Here is a 15,533-nt window from a genome sequence, read left to right on the forward strand (position 1 = left end):
TTTCAGTTAAGTTAAGTGGAGCTGTCTGTGGTCTTGAACACGATGGATCCGTTGAAAAAGCATGTCCGGTAGTAGTAGCAGGTTCATGGGTATGTCCTATCCAATCAGAAGCCAGATTTGGTTGTGCGCTATGTAGTGGTCTCTCCTGACAGCTAAAAATAGCAGTAGAGCCATTAGAAATGACATTTGGTGTTAATAAATTAGGCGGCAACACATTCTGTAAACTGTCCCTGGTGTATGGAATACAATTGTGGAAAATAGACCCAAGATGAATTCCCGGAGACTGTGCCATAGAGTTTGCCCTTGCAGTCCCCTCAGACCAAGTCTGAATAGTCGCAGTCCCCTGCACAAAATGAAGTAACTGCCCTAGAAAACACATTGCTAGCAGGAAAACTCACACTAGAGGGAGCAATAACTGTAGGGATAACTGTAGATGTAATATTAGACATTAATGAAGCAACTGTAGACGTAGTACTAGACCTCAATGAGGCAGACGGCTCGCAGATCACAGTGGCCGTGGAGGCAGTCAAGGCAGGGTTGAGAAAGGAAGGAGACACAATTGAAGCAGACGCCACACAGATCACAGCGGCCGTGGAAGCATTTCGGGCTGGGTTATATAAGGCTGGAGACATAACCGATGTCGTTGAGGCAGTCAATGCAGAATTAATTAAAGCTGGTGACAAAGTAATTGTAGAGGAAAATAAGGTTATTACTCAGAAATAGTGGTCGACCCAATAGAAGTGTTAGATGCAGAGACAATCTGTCCATTCATGCCATCCGCATTTGTAATACTAAAAACTGTTGGAAGTAGAGCCTTCATATATGTTGCCGTTATTTGTACCGGTATTATGGACATTCGCTAAACCGGAAACATTGCCATTTAATAAATATTGCAGTTGCACTCCTGTGCAAGTATGGTTCAAAGTAGTTGCGACATTCGTAAATTGTGCTGTACGAGCAGCCGATGTGCTGACAATATCCATTGACTTCAAGGCAGCAGAAGTAGTAGATGTAGAAATATTTTCCCTTTGTTTTTCATTCTGAGCATCAGAATACACAGATACAAAAAAATTAGGTGGTAAAATCAACTGAGAAAAGTCCTGACAAGATAAAAATGGCAAATCTTGGCAAAAGTTGCATCGGTTACATTTAAAATTACCTTTTGGTCTATTGGACCCCCTTGCACTTGTATATGTGGGTGCTTCCACAGGGGAATTTATAAATCAATTTTTAAAAAACTGTATAGATAATACCAGAGCTGATATTAGTAATGATTTTGTAAAATTTCATTCAGGTTTCATTACGTGTTATAATCATGATGCAATGGATATAATTGATGTAATTTTTAACAACTCGGACATTTTGCAATTTGACAGTAATGTGACAAAAAGTAGGTCCCAAACCCAAAGTCGTTTTTAAGAAGGATAGAACATTTAAGAATTTATTGGAAGCACCCACATATACAAGTGCAAGTGGGTTAAATAGACCAAAAGGTAATTTTAAATGTAACCGATGCAAATTTTGCCCCCATATTTTTTTATTTTTTTTTTTATTTATTTAACATTTGTTGACCGGGAATGTGCGACTAGGTTCCACAGAGCCTGTTTTCAGCGGAGGCCCGGGGAGAAACACTCCAGATGCATGTCTTTGGAATGTGGGAGGAAACTGGAGTACCCAGAGGAAACCCACGTGAACACAGGGAGAACATGCAAACTCCACACAGAAGGCACCCCAGCCGAGAATCGAACCGGAGAACATCTTGCTGTGAGGCGACAATGTTAACCGCTGCACCACTGTGCCGCCCGGAGGCAGGGGAAAAATTTTGACTGAACGGAAAATTTCTAAGTATTAATGGACATTTTAATTGTGGTTCTGTGAATGTTGTTTATATCGCTAAATGTTCACATTGTCCTATATTGTATGTAGGAAAAACAGCTCGGTTATTCAAGAATAGGACTTGTGAACATTTATTAGACATAAAAACATGGAAAATCCACAAATGCATTAGCAAGACACATATGTAAGTATAAAAATCATGAATTTTGTTTTTTTGTAATCCAACAGTTAATTAAGGACCCACAGGGTTGTGTACTAGACGCATATTTAGACTTATGTGAGTTGAGATGGCAAGTGAGGCTTAATGCCACCAGTTATCCTGGTATTAATGAAGCCATCAGTATTTCTAGTGTTCTTAAGCTCAAAAACATCTTGGGTTAATTCTTATAATCCTTATGGTTATTCACAATTTTTATGGTTATTTATATTTTATTTTATTCATTATCTACAATTTAGTTATACTTTTATAAAATGATGTCTCATATGATTTATTCCAGGTAATGTGTATTTACAGTTTTCCATATTTAGTTCCTTTCAAATTTTTATTTTTACAATTCATTTTATGGTGAATAGTATTTTATTACCTCTGAATGGAATCTTTCAATATACATATATTTTTAAACATATACGCATATATACACATACATTTATCAATCTGTATTTTTAATATGTATTTTTAAGCATGTTTACTTGTATATACATATTTATTACCATTGTATTGCAATGTTCTCTTCAACTGTTAAATGTATATTAGTGTGTTTTTCTTTAAAATTAATTTAAAATTAATGTAATTATGTAGATAATTGAGTAATTGGTTGATCTATTTTTATTTAAGGCTGGGTTTGAGGACCTTACATTTGTTCTGAGGAAGTCCCCTATTACTTGAGGGAAGAAAGCGCTTAACCTTTGTTATTTGTTTCAATAAAATCATTGTTGGATCTGCTTCACATTCCATCACTGGCTTACTGGTTCTGTGGTTTGGTATTCGTAGTGGTTGTGGTTTGGTTTCAACTCATTACCCAGGACAAATGGGTTTTAAATATAGTGTCCCAGGGATACAGATTTCACTTCCACACGTTGCCAACAGCAAGTGGGTGGCTGGACCTACCCCCAAATCAGTGGGCAGAGGCCTACAAACAAGTACTTTCTCTCTTAAGCATGGGAGCTATTCAACTGGTACCAGAGGAGGAAAAGGGACAAGGTTTCTAGTCAAGACTTTTCCTGGTACCCAGAAAAGACAATTCTTGATGTTCTATCCTGTACCTGTCTACTCTACACACCTTTTTGGAGATTCCAAAATTCAAGATGCTGACTCTTCACCAATTATTTCCTATGCTAGGCAAAGATGCCTGGTTGGCAACACTAGATTTAGAGGAAGCATACCTGCACATCCCAATCAGGGAATCTTGCAGAAGATACCTACGCTTCAAAGCAGGCTACACGCATTATCAGTTCTCTGCACTGCCCTTTAGCTTATCTACTGCGCCCAGGGTATTCACAAAGTGCCTAGCTCCAGTTATTGCATTTTGCAGGCAAAGAAATATTCAAATATACCCACACTTGGACGATTGTCTAATTCAGGCAGAAAGCCAGGACATACTTTTGAATCATCTGGCCTTTGAAAAAGGGTTCTAACTTGTCTGGGGTATACCATAAATGAAAAGAAATCACACCTGGTACCCTGTCAACAAATTATATTCCTGGGAGCAAGCTTGAATACAACTTCTCAGATGGCTTACCTCATGCCAGAAAAGCAAATTCATTTGACAACCTACTTCAAACAAGTGGCCACAAAAACCCTGCTATCTGCAAGACAAATACTGCAAAAGCCTTGGGATTCATGGCCTCCTGCATTCTTCTAATTCCATACGCAAGACTGCATATGAGGAAACTACAGTGGTATATAAAAAGTCTATGGTGTCAACATTCTCAAGACTTAGAAACAATGATTCCTATTATACCTTGCCTACACCTAGAGTTCCTTTGCTGGGCAGATGCCTGCCACCAAAACAAGGGACTACCTTTCACACCATCCCCTGCTGCCCAAACCCTAACAACAGATGCATCAGACTATGCATGGAGGGCTCACCTGGCAAGGAAATGCATTCAGGGCAAATGGAACCCAAGTCAAATGCACCTGCATATCAATCAAAAAGAAATGCTAGCTGTACAGAATGCTCTGACAGCCTTCAAGGACCACATTCTTCCAGGACAACTAATGGTAAAGATGGACAACACCAGTTATGTGGTACATAAAAAAGCAGGGGGGTACACATTCTTATCCCCTCTGCAGAATAGCCATGGCATTGAGGAACACAGCCTTCAGCTACCAAGTGCACCTACAAGCTCAATTCCTGCCAGGAAAATTAAATACACTGGCAGACGGACTAAGCAGAAACCTCATGGACCCACACGAATGGAAAGTGGAACCGAGGATTTTCAACATGTTGACAAGCAAATGGGGAGCCCAGATATAGACCTGTTTGCCTCTACTCAGAACTACCAATTGGACAAATTTTGTACAAGGACTCCCCACAAACAAGCCTGGAAAGTGGATGCTCTGTCCTTCAGCTGGAAAAACCTATCAGTCTATGCCTACCCCCCTCTGCCTCTGCTCTCCAAAGTACTACTAAAAATCAAACAGGACAAACCAAGGATGATTTTGATTGCTCCAGACTGGCTGCACCAAAACTGGTACCCCCTCCTGTGCAGTGTGTCACTGTTATCTCCATGGCACCTGCCTCAGAATCCTTCCCTGCTGTCTCAGCAGGAGAACCAGATTCTTCACCCACAGCTTCCAACACTGAACCTTGCAGCCTGGCTAATTACTTAATCTCTCCTTTACCATCCCTCAGCAAACCTGTGATGGATATTACTTTAGAGGCAAGGAGGCCTAGTACTAGAAAATCTTATGCTGAAAAATGGAAAAGATTCTGTGCCTGGAACCAATCTCAAGGGATGAGCACAGCAGCACCCAATTTACCTTAGATTTTACAATACTTAACTGAGATGCTTCACAAGGGCCTGCCTTTTTCCTCCATTAAAATCCATGCATCAGCCATTTCAGCTCATTATAACACAGAACCTCTCTTCTTCTTTCATCCACTGCTCAAGCAGTTCCTCAGCGGGGCCAAAAACTTGAGACCACCCATGAGAGCTCCAACCCCAGCCTGGGACCTTAACTTTGTCTTAGAGAAACTCACTCTACCTCTAACGCCAGCTATTACTGCATATTTAAAATTTCTTTCTTGGAAAACAGCTTTCCTTTTAGCAATCACTTCAGCTAGAAGGGTATATGAATTACAGGCCCTTATGGCAGTGGAAGCTTTTATCATCTTTCATGCAGACAGGGTGTCCCGCAGAACCAATCCATCCTTCATGCTCAAGGTGGTATCCAGTGTGGCTCTTAGTCAGTCCATTCATTTGCCAACCTTCTTTCCCAATCCACAGAATAAAGGAGAATGGATACTGCATTCTTTAGATGTGCACAGACAACTTAGATTCTACTTGGACAGGACTAAACCTCAAAGGAAATCTGAACAACTGCTGGTGGCATTTGCTGCAGGGGCAGAGGGGAAGGCTATTTCAAAGCAAACCATTTCTAAATGGATAAGCCATTGCATTAATTTCTGCTATAAGCACCATGGAAAACCTATCCCCCAATCCCCCAGGGGATCCGACCATACTCCACCAGGGTTGCATCTACCTCTACAGCCTTTCTCAGAGGTGCCCCTACCAGGGACATCCTAGAAGCTGCTACCTGGAGTTCTGTACATACTTTCGCCAAGCATTATCATTTGCCAATTTTCTCTAAATCCAGAGCTGGCTTTGTCACTGCAGTCTTGCAGGGCCTTATAGCTGGCCCCTAATGCTATCTAAATTCCTCCTCCCAACCATAGCTTTGGGAATCTACCCAAATGCAATGACAGCAACAGTGAAACATGAAGAACATAGTACAGTTGTGTACACTTACCATAAATGTAGATGTTAGAGTGTATTCAGTGTTGCAGTCCTGGTTACCCTCCCTCCAGCCCCCTAACTTCTTTTGGCTATACCGCTACTTTCCTTTACTATGCTTCAAAGCCTTTTTGGTATATTTGCTTTTTTGTTGGAGGTATATCTTTGTGCTTTTATGTTTAATTGCTTCCCATTAGGGGGGAACCTGACATCTGGGGCAAGAAAAACTGATGTAATGGCGTCGGCTGCAAGTTTTATACCCCTGACAACCTGATGTCATGGAAGAAGGGACAGCAACCGACGCAGGTCCCAAGACTTTGTTAATCAGGATGACTGAGCGCAACCTGCAAGCAGATAACCCAAATGTAATGACTGCAACAGTGAATACACTCGAACATCTACATTTATGGTAAGTGTACACAACTGTACTTTTCATGTTTTGTAGTTGTTGCCTGGAGGCATAAGTTCTGCTCCACAACAGCAATATTAGACACAGCAGTAGTAGAAAATTAATGAAAAGACAGAGACGAGTGGTACTCAGTCAAACCAGGTTCAAAATTGCAGCAATTTTTCCAAATTAGAATCAAAACTATATTGCACAACTGTTTAGTTATCCACATTGTATTTACTCATCACCATAATGGTAAAATGAGTGGGAGGAGCTGAGAAACATGTTTTGTTTTTTAAGGTATTCATGTACATTCCTCTTCAGCTACAAGACATCGGAGTTTAAAACTGCTGTTTGACTGCATTGATTTTTTGGGGATTTTCTACATTTAAGGTTTGGATATTTTCATTACTTTTTGATTTTGGTTTTATTATATTACAGTTTGGTGCCTTTTTAGCTGTCCAGTACTACTGTAAATTAGAGTTTTTAAGCCCATTGCAGTGCTATTTCTAGTGGACATGAAATCGCTTAAACTGATAAGGCACTCTCACTGACTATTAAAGCTTGAGTTTACCTCTGCTTCATATAATCTCATTTCAGCTTGGACACACAGCAGTATTCAGAGTGTTAATCTCAACTGAGTTTTCTTATCTCATGCATTTTCCTTTTTTTATCCAAATGGTCAGCTTTTTGCATTTTTAACTTGGCTTGGGACCTTAGTCTTGTAATACTCTTCACAGTACTGGCAGAATTGTGAGCTGATGCAGGATCTGAGCCTTCATCTATACTGCTTTTTACTGTTTGTATTTTACTTGGTTTGGGGACCTTAGTCTTGCAGTATAGCTCATAATAGTGAGATAATTATAAATTGCTGCAGGATTTCAGCCTCATTTGTTATATTTATACTGCATTTTTCTTGATCTGGGATCTTAGACTGGCAGTATCATTCACAATAGTGAGATAATTGTGAATTCCTGCAGAATCTGAGCTTCATTTTATTACATTTCTACTGCATTTGTTCTTATTTTTAGTCTGGAAATTTTAATTCATATTTAAATGACTTGCTTATCTTTGCATAGTCTTTTTCAAAGTGTCAGGAATCTCTCTCTTGGGTGAGAGATCTCTTACACAAGCTGGGATTGCAAGAAAACATTCAAGTCTTTCTCGACTTCCTCATACAGGATTGTTTTCCTGGGATGTCAACTAGACACCTCATCCAGGTCAAACAGCTTTTCTTCCCTAGGAATAAAACAGCCCTTTATTTAGATTTATATTGTAAGGTTTTACACTCAGAATTTGGTCACTGAAAGGAAATACCTCAAGATTTTGGGCCTCATGGCATTTATAACTGTCATGACACCCTGACAAGACTCTACATAAGAATGATACAGTGGTACCCAAAAGCTCTTTGGTACCAGCATCAACACCCTTTATCTTTTTAAATCCCAGTGCTGAGGTTTGTCAGAAAAGAGATTTTTTTTAGTGGAGACAACGAGTTATCCTTGAATTCAGGCATCTCCTTCACCTTCCTCCAAAGCAGTCAATCATCACAGATGCTTCAGACTTTGCTTGGGGAGTAGTTTCAGGAGGGATAAAAGTGCATGGGGTGTGGGACACCAATGACAGATGCAAGCACATAACTAACTAAGAGATGCTTGCAAGAATCCCTGGGACCTCTTCAAGAGGTTTCAGATAAGAGCATATGATGTGGTACATCAACAAGAAAGAATCAGGTAGTACCTCTTTTGCAGACTAGCCATGTCAGCTTGGATGCAGTTTCACAGCGCAATCTCAAACTACAGGTATCCTAGATTCTGTCAGAGCAAAATTCTATGGCAGACAAGCTGAGTGTGACTAGAGTAGACCTTCCCGAATGGAATTTAGATCGGAGGTGTTCCTAGATTTGATCCATCTGTGGAGAGATTAAGTAGAACTTTTTGCCTCCTCTCTGAATAATCAACTGGCAATATTCTATTCCAGGACTGTATGCAAGAAGTCTTGGAAGACAGAAGCCTTTTATTTTCTTTGGACAGGAATGCACCTGTATGCTTTGTCACCCTTTCCATTAATATCCTGGGTAATCTGAAGATTCAGAAGGTATTCCCCAAGATTAGTGTAGTGGCTCCCTTCTGTCCCGGGCAACAGTGGTTCCCCCTTCTTTCAGAAATGGCCAGGGGCAATTACCACAAAATTCCTCACAAAAAGGATCTACTCACACAAGAACGGGGGTGTCTGATACACTCCAATAATAGTCTTCAACTGACTGCCTCGATGACAGGGTCTTTACTCCTTTTATGTGCCTGTTTAAGGAGGATGTGCAGCAGGTACTAGAAGAGGCAAGAAAGCCTGCTACTAGAAAATCATATGTTAGCAAATGGAAAAGGATTTCTAGTTGGTGCCAATATAATCAGCACATTTAGGGCTAGTTGTTTTCTGGTTTTACAATATTTTTGTGAATTATTATCCTATGGCCTTTCTTATTCCTCTACCAAGGTTCATTTATAGATCATTTCAATATCTATGTCATGACGTCTCCTCTGTCAAAGCAGTTTCATGTCAAAATATTCTTGAAAGGTGTTTTTGCATAAGATGCCACCAAGTAAATTGCTGGCTCCTCCTTGGGATCTTAATTTTGAGATTAGAGAAGCTAACACTTGTTCCATTTGAACTATCTAATCTGGTTGACTTGAGGATCTTAACTTGGGAAAATTTTTAACTGATTGCTCTGACCACTGTAAGAGGGGTATCTGAGTTGCAAGCAGTTATTGTGAGTCAGTATTACCTCATTTCCATACGGTCAGGGTTTCCTTTGAGAACAAATCCTTATTTTGTTTTATACCTAAAGTGGTATCCAAGTTTACTTTAGATCAAATTATTCATCTCCCCGTTTTTCTTTCCTGAACCTAAAGATGAGGTAGAAAGTATTCTCCATTCCTTCGATGTCTGCAGACACCTCTGTCACTATCTTGACATAAACAAATATTTCAGATCTTCTGATCAATTGTTTACTTCTTGTGAAGGTAAAAAGAAGGGAAACCTGTGTTTAGAACAGACTGTTTCAAAGTAGTTGTCTAAGGCTATTACCTTATACTCACCATAACAAATCTATTCCAGTCAGGGTCAAGGCCTACTTTACCAGGACTTTGGCTTCATCTATGTTTTTAGGAAAGAGGTGGATTCTAGAAATTGTCTAGAAGCTGCTACTTAGTCTTCTGTACATACTTTTACAAAGCACTATAAGCTCGATTCCTTCTCTATGTCCAGATCAAGCTTTGCTAGGAGCATTCTCCAGGGATTCCTGGGCTCTTCTCCTTCCACCTCCCAAATATAATTAGCTATGGTAAGCTACCCATATAGTTAAGGTTAGTAAAGCAGTGAACAATACGATAAACATAGCAGAGTTGTGCAAGTTGAACCTACCATAACAGTAGAATGATCACTGCTGTAGTTAGCGGTCCCTCCCTTCATGCCCCCCCTTTTTTTGATGTTTTTTTTTATGCTAGGCTGTTGATATTTACTTTTTTGTTCTTAGCATAGTATAGTCAGTGCTCAGCCTCCTTCTCTCTACTGGCCAAAACTTATCTTTTAGTCAGCTTGTCTTGAGCTGTTAGACAGTTTGTGCACATGGAAGGTGTCCTGAAACTTTGGAAGCTAGCTGGGTGTTGCATCTTTGGCAGGCCATAACTCGCATATAGTTAAGGCTACTACAACAGTGATCAGTGGATCATCTACTGTTAAGTTCAACTTACACAACTGTATTTTTCACATTCTCAGTTGTAGTTTGGTTAAATCTATTATACTGCAGATTGTACAATCAGTTGTAAAGCAAGCCAAGTACTTCATATATGAAGATATCTGACCTGCAAATGTCTCAGGTATGTCTTAAATATAGGCTACTTCAGTCATAAAAGCCTTCAGTAGCAAATTTATTTATTTTTTTCTGTAACATAAAGCAAATAAACTGTAGGAGTATGTTAAGTACTTAAAATTGTAGCTAAATTCCAAAGGCTTCCCCATACTCCTGCTTAATGTTAAATTTGCCAGATAAGTTTAGCAGCTTTGCTCATTTTTTTCTGTGACTGACAGCAGTCATGGTAACACAGATGAAAAGCCATTCTTTTTCCAAACTGTTCTTGATATTCTACAGCTAATGGACACAATGAGTATATCACTGGCCAAGAGAGAGTATATAAACATTTGTTTAGCGACAGTACTCATCCTGTTCATGAAAAGATTTCTCCATTTTTCCAATAACTAAATGCTTGAAAGATGTGCCTTTCACAACACTCGACTACTTTCTGCAAGTCAAAAAGTCTCAAAATAAATTCCTTTCTTAATCAGTATGAAATCTGAACATGAAACTAAAAGTTGGTGGAAATGTTATGACTTCTGGCAGAGAAAATGGAAATAAAACTGTATTCCATAGTACCAGAATACAAAAGTGACCACCCCCTTTCAATCTAGCTTGCTGTTTTAAAAATAGTGACTCTCCACTAAAACTTAACTTTTTAGACAGGTAAAACTTAAGTTACCTACTTTCACATCTAACAACTCTAGTGCACTCTGCAGTGTTTAAGATAAACCATTTTTTTTCCATCTTACATTTAAGCATCCCTGTGACTAGCACTTGCTCTAAAACCTGCTGGAAAACACTAGGAAGCCTTAAACTGATAAAAGCACTCAGCTCTCCTTGTTCTTCTTCTTCTGGCTTTTCCTGGTTAGGGGTCACCTCAGCGGATCACCTGCCTGCTCATGATTGGCAGTGGAGTTTTACAGTGTTGAGTTGCCAGCCCGGCGCCCAACCTTCCACAGAAGGCACATACACGCACACACTCATGCCTAGGGTCAATTTAGTGTCCAATCCACCTACAGCATGTCTTTGGGATGTGGGAGGAAACCGGAGAACCCGGAGGAAACCTACACAATCACAGGGAGGACATGCAGACTCTGCACAGAAAGCACCCCAGCTGAGGATCGAACCAGAGAACCTCTTGCTGTGAGGTGGCAATGCTAACTGCTGCACCACTGTGGCCGCCCACTCAACTCTCCTTGTTAATAAGGAGAAATTAATTGTAGGCACTAAACAGCCTATAATTGCAAAGTACATTGCTAAGGTAAAGGAAAACGGCTCTTGTACTCTATAAAAAAAAAAAGCACCAAAGCAGGCATGTCCAAAGGTCAGCTTCCAGTGATTTCTCCTGTCCACCTGGTGAATCTGGGCATACTGAGGCAATGCAGCAATTGCCTCATGTACGCAGACAACCCTCTCCTCCTACCACCCAACACTACAACCTGCGAGAGATGCACTTACATAGCCATACTGGAAGCAAAGTTCTCTCCACCCAAAATTTTGCTAGACAAGTCAAGAGGAGAAGGTTATCACCCGCACTACACCTCAAGCAACACATAGCCCTTCTAAACCCATACCACCAACACCCTCACATAGCAATACTAAACCCTCATATGTGGAGGCCCTTAACAGTAACCTGCCCAAGCAACAAGGACCTCTGAAGCTGAAATGCAAACAAACACCAATCACAACCAAAGTGTCACATAGCTCAAAACACCAGTGTGCCACCCAACAACAGCTCCTAAGGCAAGACAATGTACCCAACACTTTAGTCATAGGTGACTCTATAGTCAGACACACTGATGTCCCACTCTCCAGGCTGATCAAGGAGAAAATTACAGTCAGCTGCCTGTCAGGTGCCAGGATACGCCACATAACACACGCACTCAAGTCATTCCACAACAAGTACAGATATGACTCTGTCATTGTCCATGTTGGAGTGAATGACTTGAGATGTACCTCCCTGGACTACATGAAGAGAGACATGGAAGAGCTCTCAGATCATGTGGCCCAGGCAGGTATGACCCTAGCCCTGAGTAGCATCCTGCCTTTGCCCTGAATGATGCCACAGTATAAGGACAAAATGATGGACTTCAACAATTGGCTAAGCTTCTGGTGTTATTCAAAGGGGATCCAGTATCTGTTTGCCTGGGATGACATGATCGACAGACTACGATGCTTTGCCACAGATGGTCTGCACCTGTTGCCCCTGAGATTCAGGTTACTGGCTAAGGCTCTTGCCACCCCTACAGTGTCTTTTTTAGGCAAAGTTCAAAGAACAAAACCACCATCGTAACAGGTACAAAGCATGTAAAATCTGAAGGTAATGCTACTCAGTGCTAGAAGTCTAAACCTCAAAATGCTCTGTTTCAAGGCACTCCTAAAAATGGAGGACAATCTGTGCAGTAACTGAGACCTGTTTCAAGGCTCCAGAGAGCACCCCTGCAATACCAGGCTACAACTCTTACCACACTTTTCGGCCACCAAACCAGGACCGAAACACTAAATGTAAAGGAGTGTCCATATTCACCAAGTATATTCACACCACCAGCCTAGTTGCACAACACAACGTGTCTGAAATTCTCCATGTGCAACTAACACTAGGTAAGACTGAAATCCAAATTGTAGCTTGCTACAGATCCCCCACCATGCCCCAAGATTCTCACTACACCATTCTAAACATACTGGAAAATATTAAGATACAACCAAACACCCTAATACTGGGTGATTTCAATTACCCTGTCATTAACTGGGAAAACTACTTGTGTACCAACACCTTTGCCCAATGGTTCTTGACATTCATAAATTCCAATGCCCTGGATAAACTAATCCATAGTCCCCCCCCCCCCAGCGGCTCCAATATCCTAGACCTGGTCATTACCAACATGGGAAATCGAGGCTCCACACCTATGGTCACCCCCTTGTTGGTCAGGTCTGACCATAAGCTAAACACCCTTGACATCCACATCCCTCCCCCACCCCCAATAGGGAAACCTCCGTAAAAAAAACTTCTCCAAATCCAACTTCATGCTACTCAAGTCAGAAGTGACAAACTTCATGACACCCATGCAGATGGGAACTGAAAGTTCGACTGCTGAATCCTACACTAAGGCACTGTATGAGCACAACCACTCATGCATGAATCGTGCCATCCCAAATAGAACCAAGATACTCTCCTACAAAAAAAGGAAGCCAATTTGGTGGTCCCCTGTCATAAACCAACTTTACAACAAAAGGAAGAAACTGTTGCAGAACAGAGGAAAATGCCAAGATGCAATAAACTCCCTTACCAGCCTCAGTAAGAAGCTGAGATGCCTCATAAAATCCTCCAAAGCTAGTTACGAAAATAAAATTGCCAAAGACTCCAAAGACAACCACAAGGCATTCTATAGCTATGTCAAGAATCTAAATGGCAATGCTCAGATCTGCTCTGAGCTACAACAGAATGGCATTAAATATACTGATCCCAAGGATATTGCCAATATCCTGGCAGATCGATTCAATGCCAACTTCACCCCCCATATCACCCCCTAAAGGGCCCATCTCAATACTGAAAGATTGCCAAATTCCAGTAATAACGGCCACATAGGTAAAAACCGCACTCTCCAAAGCTAAGAGTACAGCATCCATGGGACCAGACAACATCCTGGGCTGTGTACTACATGAACTACAAAATGAACTAGCACCTCACTTAAGTGTCATGTTTAATCATAGCCTCACCTCAGGCTTCATGCCTGCTGAGTCATGCACAGCTACAGTTATCCCATTCCACAAGGGGGGATCCACCTTGGTTCCTGGGAACTACCACCCCATCAGTCGGACGAGCCTGATCTGCAAGGCCATGGAACATATTATCATGGAACTTATAAACAAAGACATTGGCAACCTTCAATCACTGGACCCACCCAGTTTGGGTTTGTGAAGGGTCAATCTTGTCCTCTGAACCTGATTGACTTCTTCAAATCAGTCTCCAGAGCTGTGGACGAGGGTAAGGCAGTCCACACATCATATCTGGACCTCACTAAGGCCTTCAACACCATCCCCCACTCTGCAATCACATATAAACTTACTAAGCTGGGCATTAATCCCTATGTCACTCTATGGGTTGCCAGCTGGCTTACTGACAGAACCCACACTGTAAAAGTAGCGGACTCCAAATCCAGATCCAGACAAGTGACAAGTGGAGTACCTCAGGGTTCAGTCATGGGACCGCTCTTGTTTGGCATCTACTTCTCTGAAGTACAGGCCAACACTAAGGGACTGTGGCTAACAAATTTTTCAGAAGACTGCAAACTGGGATCCATTACTGAATCCCCAAATGATGTGGATATTCTACAAAAGGGCCTTACAGAAACAGATGCTTGGTGCCAAAGCCATGGGTTCAAGCTCAATGCAAAGAAACATATAGTTATCCCCTTTGGGAAAAAAACATGTACCTGTGAATTACCCCATAGGTGACAGTACACTAAACACCAAAAGTGTGATAAGAGACTTAGGGATACAGGTGGACAGTGGTCTCACCTTCGATAACAACATTGCCACAACAATCAGGAAATCCTTCTATGTGGCACACCTCATCACTAAGGGCCTTTCATCCGGAAAAAAAGAGGTCATTGTCCCACTGTACTCATCCCTCTTTAGACCCATTATAGAATACAATGTCCCGTTTGGTATGTTCCTCTCAAGACATCTGCAACAACTGGAAAGGCCGCAGAAATACCTCATTGAAAGAATCACAGGCCTAAAGCAGATTCCCTATGCTGGCCATCTAAAAGAACTCCAGCTATACTCTGTCACATATCATCTACTCACAAGTGATCTCTGCTTAACATACAAGGCCATGTCAAACCCAGAGCTGTTGGACATCCTAAACCTAAAGAAATCACAATCCCTCAGAGCCACACGCTCCAGGGATCTAAACCTTGTCATCACAATGAACATAACATGCTGGAGGAATAGGTTCCTGACCCAGAGACGACCCAGACTTTGGAACAGACTGCCCATACATGTCAAGCAGAGCGCCTCTTTGGCCCTCTTCAAAAGGAACCTTTATGACTGGATGGGAGATGGGAAATTCACCCCGGGGATCACGTCAGTAGCCCTGCTAGACATAGGTTCAGGGAAGTAAATATTGTGGGAAGAAATAGCCAGGGAATTGTTATGGCTAGGCTTGTATAGGCCCCTAGGGCCGATAGCCTAGTACCAACCTATGAATCTATAAAAAATGGAAAAGCAATGAGGTGTTTCAGGTTACTACATTACCTATGTACAATATTACAGGAAGAGAACACAACTCTGAGATAAGGTTACCCACCACCAGAGAGTAGAAATGCTGTTTAATAACAAAGATGCCACAGACAGAGAGAGAATGAGTACCTATGTGTATGTGTCTACCTAAAACCTACATTTAGAGGTCTTGGTCTGCCATACAACAGCACAATTTTTTTCCGGTTGAAATATCTAAAGTTTAAAAGATTAACAGGACTAGTTCAAGTCATTTAG

General features: G+C 41.3%; 1 protein-coding gene across 2 annotated transcripts in view; it reads right to left on the bottom strand.

Moving 5' to 3' along the window:
• The window catches only part of FYB2 (FYN binding protein 2), a 1,416,888-nt gene that overhangs the window by 142,866 nt on the left and 1,258,489 nt on the right, over window positions 1-15,533 (bottom strand). The gene's annotated exons all lie outside the window — the stretch shown is intronic.

Source organism: Protopterus annectens, chromosome 10.part0 (assembly GCF_019279795.1).
Source record: "Protopterus annectens isolate FY-2018-M chromosome 10.part0, PAN1.0, whole genome shotgun sequence".
Lineage (NCBI taxonomy): Eukaryota > Metazoa > Chordata > Ceratodontiformes > Protopteridae > Protopterus > Protopterus annectens.